The sequence below is a fragment of the Oncorhynchus gorbuscha genome, linkage group LG10 (genome assembly GCF_021184085.1).
Source record: "Oncorhynchus gorbuscha isolate QuinsamMale2020 ecotype Even-year linkage group LG10, OgorEven_v1.0, whole genome shotgun sequence".
In the NCBI taxonomy this organism is placed as follows: domain Eukaryota; kingdom Metazoa; phylum Chordata; class Actinopteri; order Salmoniformes; family Salmonidae; genus Oncorhynchus; species Oncorhynchus gorbuscha.
This window is the reverse complement of record NC_060182.1, coordinates 98,817,153-98,826,028: the sequence shown is the minus strand read 5'-3', so window position 1 is coordinate 98,826,028 and position 8,876 is coordinate 98,817,153.

The following is an 8,876-nucleotide window of genomic DNA, read 5'->3' as shown; positions in this document are numbered from 1 at the left end:
CCTTTACTCTCCAACCCTTACTGTCCAACCCTAACTGTCCAACCCTTACTGTCCAACCCTTACTGTATAAGCCTAACTGGCCAACCTTTACTGTCCAACCCTTACTGTCCAACCCTTACTGTATAAGCCTAACTGTCCAACCCTTACTGTCCAACCCTAACCCTTAATGTCCAACCCTTACTGTATAAACCTTACTGTCCAAACCTTACTGTCCAACCCTAACTGTATAACCAAAACCTTTACTCTCCAACCCTTACTGTCCAACCCGTACTGTCCAACCCTTACTGTATAACCCTAACCCTTACTGTCCAACCCTTACTGTCCAACCCTAACTGTCCAACCCTAACTGTCCAACCCTAACTGTCCAACCCTTACTGTCCAACCCTTACTGTATAAGCCTAACTGGCCAACCTTTACTGTCCAACCCTTACTGTATAAGCCTAACTGTCCAACCCTTACTGTCCAACCCTAACCCTTAATGTCCAACCCTTACTGTATAAACCTTACTGTCCAAACCTTACTGTCCAACCCTAACTGTATAACCAAAACCTTTACTCTCCAACCCTTACTGTCCAACCCGTACTGTCCAACCCTTACTGTATAACCCTAACCCTTACTGTCCAACCCTTACTGTCCAACCCTAACTGTCCAACCCTAACTGTCCAACCCTTACTGTCCAACCCTTACTGTATAAGCCTAACTGGCCAACCCTTAATGCCACTCTGACATTCCTCATCCTAATATTTATATATTTCTTAATTCCTTTCTTTTACTTTTAGATTTGTGTTTACTGGAATTGCAATTGGAATTATTATATATTTTTTTTCAGAATGCCAATAAAAATTGGAAATGAAAAATGTTGAGGCCAAACTGAGCAATCAGGGGAGAAGGGCCTTGGTCAAGGAGGTGACCAAGAACCCAATGGTCACTCTGACAGAGCTCCAGAGATCCTCTGTGGAGATGGGAGAACCTTCCAGAAAGACAACCACCTCTGCAGCACTCTACCAATCAGGCCTTTATGATAAAGTGGCCAGACGAAAGCCACTCCTCCATAAAAGGCACATGACAGGCGGCTTGGAGTTTGCCATAAGGCACCTAAAAACAAGATTCTCTGGTCTGATGAAACCAATATTGAACTCTTTGGACTGAATGCCAAGCGTCATGTCTGAAGGAAACCTGGCACCATCCCTACGGTGAAGCATGGTGGTGGTGGCAGCATCATGGTGTGGGGATGTTTATCAGCGTCAGGGACTGGGAGACTAGTCAGGATCGAGGGAAAGATGAACTAAGCAAAGTACAGAGAGATCCTTGATGAAAACCTGCTCCAGAGCATTCAGGACCTCCGACTGGGGCGAAGGTTGACCTTTCAACAGGACATCGACCCTAACCACACAGCCAAGACAATCCAGGAGTGGCTTTGGGACAAGTCTCTGAATGTCCTTGAGAAGCCCATACTTGAACCCTGATCAAACAAATCTGGAGAGACCTGAAAATAGCTGTGCAGCGACGCTCCCCATCCAACCTGACAGAGCTTGAGAGGATCTGCAGAGAAGAATGGGAGAAACTCCCCAAATACAGGTGTGCCAAGCTTGTAGCATCATACCCAAGAAGACTGGAGGCTGTAATCACTGCCAAAGGTTCTTCAACAAAGTACTGAGTAAAGGGTCTGAAAACGTAAATGTGATATTTCCAAAAATAATTTATACAGGTGTTGTGTGTTTCTGATGGGTACAGCAATCATTCCTGACTTAAATTTACTTTAAAATCTGAGAATATTTCTATCCCAACTAAATGTATTGAGCTTGAGTCATTTTGAGAAAAACACAAAATAATTGTTGCCCTTAGAGTTGTGCAAAGTTAGCACAATCGTATTCAAAATGATTCAAAGGTGTAATGGCTGCCAAAGGTGCTTCTATGAAGTATTAACTCCAGGGGGGTGAAGACATACGCATCTTCGTCGTTTAAAAAAATATATAATTTGGAGAAGAAAAAATATACCAAGTACTGAGTAAAGTGATATTTTTTATATATATACATTTGCAAAAAAATAAAATAATATTTGCTTGTCATATGGGGTATTGTTTGTAGATTAATGAGGAAAATAAACCATTTAATATATTTTAGGCTGTAACAAAATGTGGAAAACGGCAAGGGGTCTGAATACTTTCTGAATGCACTACTAAGTGTCATTTTTTTGTTAAAGATCTACACAAAATACTCTCTAATGTCAAAGTTGTCTTTCTGGGTAAGTCTCTAAGAGCTGAGAGTCTTTCTGGGTCAGTCTCTAAGAGCTGTGAGTCTTTCTAGGTCAGTCTCTAAGAGCTGTGAGTCTTTCTGGGTAAGTCTCTAAGAGCTGTGAGTCTTTCTGGGTAAGTCTCTAAGAGCTGTGAGTCTTTCTGGGTAAGTCTCTAAGAGCTGTGAGTCTTTCTGGGTAAGTCTCTAAGAGCTGAGAGTCTTTCTGGGTAAGTCTATAAGAGCTGTGAGTCTTTCTGGGTAAGTCTCTAAGAGCTGTGAGTCTTTCTGGGTGAGTCTCTAAGAGCTGTGAGTCTTTCTGGGTAAGTCTATAAGAGCTGTGAGTCTTTCTGGGTAAGTCTCTAAGAGCTGTGAGTCTTTCTGGGTAAGTCTCTAAGAGCTGTGAGTCTTTCTGGGTAAGTCTCTAAGAGCTGTGAGTCTTTCTGGAGCTAAGTCTCTAAGAGCTGTGAGTCTTTCTGGGTAAGTCTCTAAGAGCTGTGAGTCTTTCTGGGTAAGTCTCTAAGAGCTGTGAGTCTTTCTGGGTAAGTCTCTAAGAGCTGTGAGTCTTTCTGGGTCAGTCTCTAAGAGCTGTGAGTCTTTCTGGGTAAGTCTCTAAGAGCTGTGAGTCTTTCTGGGTAAGTCTCTAAGAGCTGTGAGTCTTTCTGGGTAAGTCTCTAAGAGCTGAGAGTCTTTCTGGGTAAGTCTCTAAGAGCTGTGAGTCTTTCTGGGTAAGTCTCTAAGAGCTGTGAGTCTTTCTGGGTCAGTCTCTAAGAGCTGTGAGTCTTTCTGGGTGAGTCTCTAAGAGCTGTGAGTCTTTCCGGGTGAGTCTCTAAGAGCTGTGAGTCTTTCTGGGTAAGTCTCTAAGAGCTGTGAGTCTTTCTGGGTCAGTCTCTAAGAGCTGTGGGTCTTTCTGGGTCAGTCTCTAAGAGCTGTGAGTCTTTCTGGGTATGTGTCTAAGAGCTGTGAGTCTTTCTGGGTAAGTCTCTAAGATCTTTCCACACCTGGATAGTGCAACATTTGCCCATTATTCTTTTCTAAATTCATCAAGCTCTGTCAAGTTGGTTGTTGATAATTGATAGACAACCATTGTCAGGTCTTGACATAGATCTTCAAGCAGATTTAATTAAGTAAAAACTGTAACTCGGCCACTCAGGAACATTCACTGTGTTCTTGGTAAGCAACTCCTGTGGAGATTTTACTATTTGATTTAGAATTTTAAGACCCCTTGAAGTATCAAAAACATTATTTGATGAAACATTATAACTGCTATTAGCCCATAGAAACACATTGAATAACAGATAGTCCTGACTGCTATTAGCCAATAGAAACACATTCAATAACAGATAGTCCTTACTGCTATTAGCCAATAGAAACACATTGAATAACAGATAGTCCTTACTGCTATTAGCCCATAGAAACACATTGAATAACAGATAGTCCTTACTGCTATTAGCCAATAGAAACACATTGAATAACAGATAGTCCTTACTGCTATTAGCCCATAGAAACACATTGAATAACAGATAGTCCTTACTGCTATTAGCCAATAGAAACACATTGAATAACAGATAGTCCTTACTGCTATTAGCCAATAGAAACACATTGAATAACAGATAGTCCTTACTGCTATTAGTGTCAGGATTTGGCCAAGGTTGTTCCGGTTTTTGGTCACTAGATGCCCCCATTGTGCTTTTTGACCTTTTGTTTTCCCTTGATCCCCATTATTATTTGCACCTGTGCCTCGTTTCCCATGATTGTATTTAAACCCTTAGTTTTCCTCAGTTCTTTGCTCTGTGTTTGTATGTTAGCACCCAGCCCTAGTACTCTGAGAACTCTTGTTGATCCCGGTGGACTCTCTTGTGGAATTCTGTTTTTTGTTCTTGTTTGTTTGTTTTTTGAGTATCTTTTGAGGCTTTTTGTGCTTTACCTTCCACCTTGTGGATTTACCTTTTTGTCTTGGAGGATTACCTTTGTTCTTGTAGGATTCCTTTTGAGGTTGTGGAGTTACATGTTTTCCTGAAGAACTTCACTTTTTACTTCATTAAATACACCATCTCAAGTACTGCTGTGTCTGCCTCATCTTCTGGGTTCTGCCGACTATTCGTGGCTCAGTTGGTTAAGTGACTGTTTCTCACTCCGGAGACCTGGGTTCGTAACCGGGTCCTGACAATTACCCCATAGAAACACATTGAATAACAGATAGTCCTTACTGCTATTAGCCCATAGAAACACATTGAAAAACAGATATCCCTTACTGCTATTAGCCAATAGAAACACATTGAATAACAGATAGTCCTTACTGCTATTAGCCAATAGAAACACATTGAATAACAGTGAGTCCTTACTGCTATTAGCCCATAGAAACACATTGAATAACAGAGAGTCCTTACTGCTATTAGCCCATAGAAACGCATTGAATAACAGATAGTCCTTACTGCTATTAGCCCATAGAAACACATTGAATAACAGATCGTGTCCCTCAAAAATGTAAAGGAAGTTTGTTCGGAAGTGTCTGTCCTATATCTGAGAGATATAAGAAGGACCAGGAAGCATTATTTTAGTACATTTAGTTTTACATGTGTTGTATTTTACCCTTTATTTTTGGCACTAAATAGCCTCCATATATACTTCCATAAATGTTTCAACTGGTGCTGAGGGACCTTCAGAAGAGTCTTGTGAGGCCTGTGGGTGTCCTGGAGCAGAACACAATGTGTCCCTGAGAGTCTTATTTTGACACAAACGGGTCGTATTAGCGTGTAGCCCAAACTGTTGAGACGCTACAGGCAGAAGTTGGCAGATCGTCTGTACCGACTTCCGACGAGTCCCAAGACACTTGCACAAAAAAAACAACAGATACTGTATCTCTAACTTAAACGGACAGATTTTTATGGGGATTTGTGTATTATGCTAATTCGATTTTGTGAGGACGTCGACCATAAGGGGTTTTAAAGTCACCTTATGGTCAAATCCCTGAGTGGTTTCCTTCCTCCCCGGCAACTGAGTTAGGAAGGACGCCTGTATATTTGCAGTGACTGGGTGTTTTGATACACCATCCAAAGTGTAATTAATAACTTTCACCACGCTTACAAGGGATATTCAATGCCTGCTTTTAAAATGTTTACCCATCTACCAATAGGTGCCCTTCCTTGCGAGGCATTGGAAAACCTCCCTGGTCTTTGTGGTTGAATCTGTGTTTGAAATTCACTGCTGGACTGAGGGACCTTACAGATAATTGTATGTGTTGGGGTACAGAGATGAGGGACCTTACAGTATCTGTGGCGTACAGAGATGAGGGACCTTACAGTATGTGTGGGGTACAGAGATGAGGGACCTTACAGTATCTGTGGGGTACAGAGATGAGGGACCTTACAGTATCTGTGGCGTACAGAGATGAGGGACCTTACAGTATCTGTGGCGTACAGAGATGAGGGACCTTACAGTATCTGTGGCGTACAGAGATGAGGGACCTTACAGTATCTGTGGCGTACAGAGATGAGGGACCTTACAGTATCTGTGGCGTACAGAGATGAGGGACCTTACAGTATCTGTGGCGTACAGAGATGAGGGACCTTACAGTATCTGTGGCGTACAGAGATGAGGGACCTTACAGTATCTGTGGCGTACAGAGATGAGGGACCTTACAGTATCTGTGGCGTACAGAGATGAGGGACCTTACAGATCTGTGGACAGAGATGAGGGACCTTACAGTATCTGTGGCGTACAGAGATGAGGGACCTTACAGTATCTGTGGCGTACAGAGATGAGGGACCTTACAGTATCTGTGGCGTACAGAGATGAGGGACCTTACAGTATCTGTGGCGTACAGAGATGAGGGACCTTACAGTATCTGTGGCTAGCTTTCCATACAGATGTTGTGTGTGGTACAGAGATGAGGTAGCCATTCAAAAATAATGCCATACACTTATTGCACACAGAGTCCATGCAACTTATTATGAGACTTATTCAGCACATTTTTACTCCTGAACTTATTCAGGCTTGACATAACCAAGGAGTTGAATACTTCTTGACTCCAAGACATTGAAGCTTTTAATTTTTTATTAATTTTTATATTAAAATGTTGAAATACATTAATTCAACAAAATGTGGAATAATTCAAGAGGTTGTGAATACTTTCTGAAGGCACTTTATGCAGATCCCTTATTTTAATAAAGAGTTATTTAATCTCACCCAAGGAAGCAAAAGGTTCTAGATAGAACCCCCCCCCCCCCCCCCCCCCAAAAAACTATTTTGTTAGAGTGTAGACTAGTTATTGCCTCTGTTATCTCAGAGCCAGACTATAGTATGAGTCAGTCTTACTGGGGAGTTACACTGAGGTGACAACAGTAGGTTTTTAGATGTTACACTGGACATGTAGGTTTTGTAAGAGTGTAATTAGTATGAAAACTTTAAATATAAACATAAATATAGCCCCACATTTTCATTTAATTTTTTTTTTTTTTTTTTTTTTTTTACATTTTCATTTTTACTTTCAGAAAACACTCAATAATAAATAAATAATACTATTGATAAGTACATGCAAACTTGTAATTTTAGCCAATGGGAACTGCCCTTCTTAACTGCTCAAGATTTTACAGCATTACAAACATGAAGCATATCCATTACCCTGCTGTATTCAGGCCCCACCTGGATCGGGGAGATGTTTGTTTGTCCGGGGGATGTAGGGGAGGTGGGGATGTGGTGACGAAGCTGGTGGCGGTACACACGTCTTGTTTCTCGTGCAGGTGGCACAAACACAGGACCGTGCTACTTCTCCCGTTTCGTTATCACGGGGTGAAAATATCCAGGAATTTAAGTAGGAGAGATTATCTGAACACACCGAACTAATGTGAAACGAACCGGTCAATTAGTTTGTTAATGAGTGGAGGTGTGAACGAGTCCCACACTGCCTTGGGACCGGGGCTTTGATCGCGTCCTCTCGCCATGGCTACCGAATGCTGCGCGGCTCTTTCACCAGAGAGTTCTATGTTTGCTGCCTTTCACAACTTCCATTGAAATTCATCAGCGCGACCAGAGCTAATTGAAGATGTCAAGTGACAAACTAGTGATGATTTCGTTCTATTTAGTAGGCGTATGCATCATGAACAACAGATTTTGAGGCAATTAGTGTTCGTTTAAATTAACGTTTTGAAATTATGTTAATTTACCAAAATATAAACATTTTGGCTGATACTGCCCTAAAACCAATATTAAAGCTAATTTAAAAAATGAAGGTGAATTTGACATAATTGAGATACAAATTAAAATAAGTGCCTACTTAATCCATGCATGGGTGCTTCTCCAGCGAATAAACTTGTATGTCCAAACACACATTTTCTTTGTAGGCCTAACAACATGTATTGTAATGTTTTGTCTAATACACAGGACCCTGCAACATAAATGTTTTTTTTTATATCAATGAGACTCACCTGGTCAAATAAAGGCCAAATAAAATATTTAAAATAACTAGGCCGTGGATGCCAATGTTTTTGGCTTAGTGGTTAGAGCGTTCGGCCAGTAACCAGCCGGTAGCCTAGTGGTTAGAGGCGTTGGGCCAGTAACCAGCAGGTAGTCTAGTGGTTAGAGTGTTCGGCCAGTAACCAGCAGGTAGTCTAGTGGTTAGAGGCGTTGGGCCAGTAACCAGCAGGTAGTCTAGTGGTTAGAGTGTTCGGCCAGTAACCAGCAGGTAGTCTAGTGGTTAGAGGCGTTGGGCCAGTAACCAGCAGGTAGTCTAGTGGTTAGAGTGTTCGGCCAGTAACCAGCAGGTAGCCTAGTGGTTAGAGGCGTTGGGCCAGTAACCAGCAGGTAGTCTAGTGGTTAGAGCGTTGGGCCAGTAACCAGCAGGTAGCCTAGTGGTTAGAGGCAGGTAGCCTAGTGGTTAGAGCGTTGGGCTAGTAACCAGCAGGTAGCCTAGTGGTTAGAGGCAGGTAGCCTAGTGGTTAGCGCGTTGGGCCAGTAACCAGCAGGTAGCCTAGTGGTTAGAGGCAGGTAGCCTAGTGGTTAGTGTTGGACTAGTAACCAGCAGGTAGCCTAGTGGTTAGAGCGTTGGACTAGTAACCAGCAGGTAGCCTAGTGGTTAGAGCGTTGGGCCAGTAACCAGCAGGTAGCCTAGTGGTTAGAGTGTTGGGCCAGTAACCAGCAGGTAGCCTAGTGGTTAGAGCGTTGGACTAGTAACCAGCAGGTAGCCTAGTGGTTAGAGCGTTGGACTAGTAACCAGCAGGTAGCCTAGTGGTTAGAGCGTTGGACCAGTAACCAGCAGGTAGCCTAGTGGTTAGAGTGTTGGGCCAGTAACCAGCAGGTAGCCTAGTGGTTAGAGTGTTGGGCCAGTAACCAGCAGGTAGCCTAGTGGTTAGAGTGTTGGGCCAGTAACCAGCAGGTAGCCTAGTGGTTAGAGCGTTGGGCCAGTAACCAGCAGGTAGCCTAGTGGTTAGAGGCAGGTAGCCTAGTGGTTAGAGCGTTGGGCTAGTAATCAGCAGGTAGCCTAGTGGTTAGAGCGTTGGGCTAGTAATCAGCAGGTAGCCTAGTGGTTAGAGCGTTGGGTCAGTAATCAGCAGGTAGGCTAGTGGTTAGAGCGTTGGGCCAGTAACCAGCAGATAGCCTAGTGGTTAGAGCGTTGGGCCAGTTAACCCACCATAATACTCTGTATA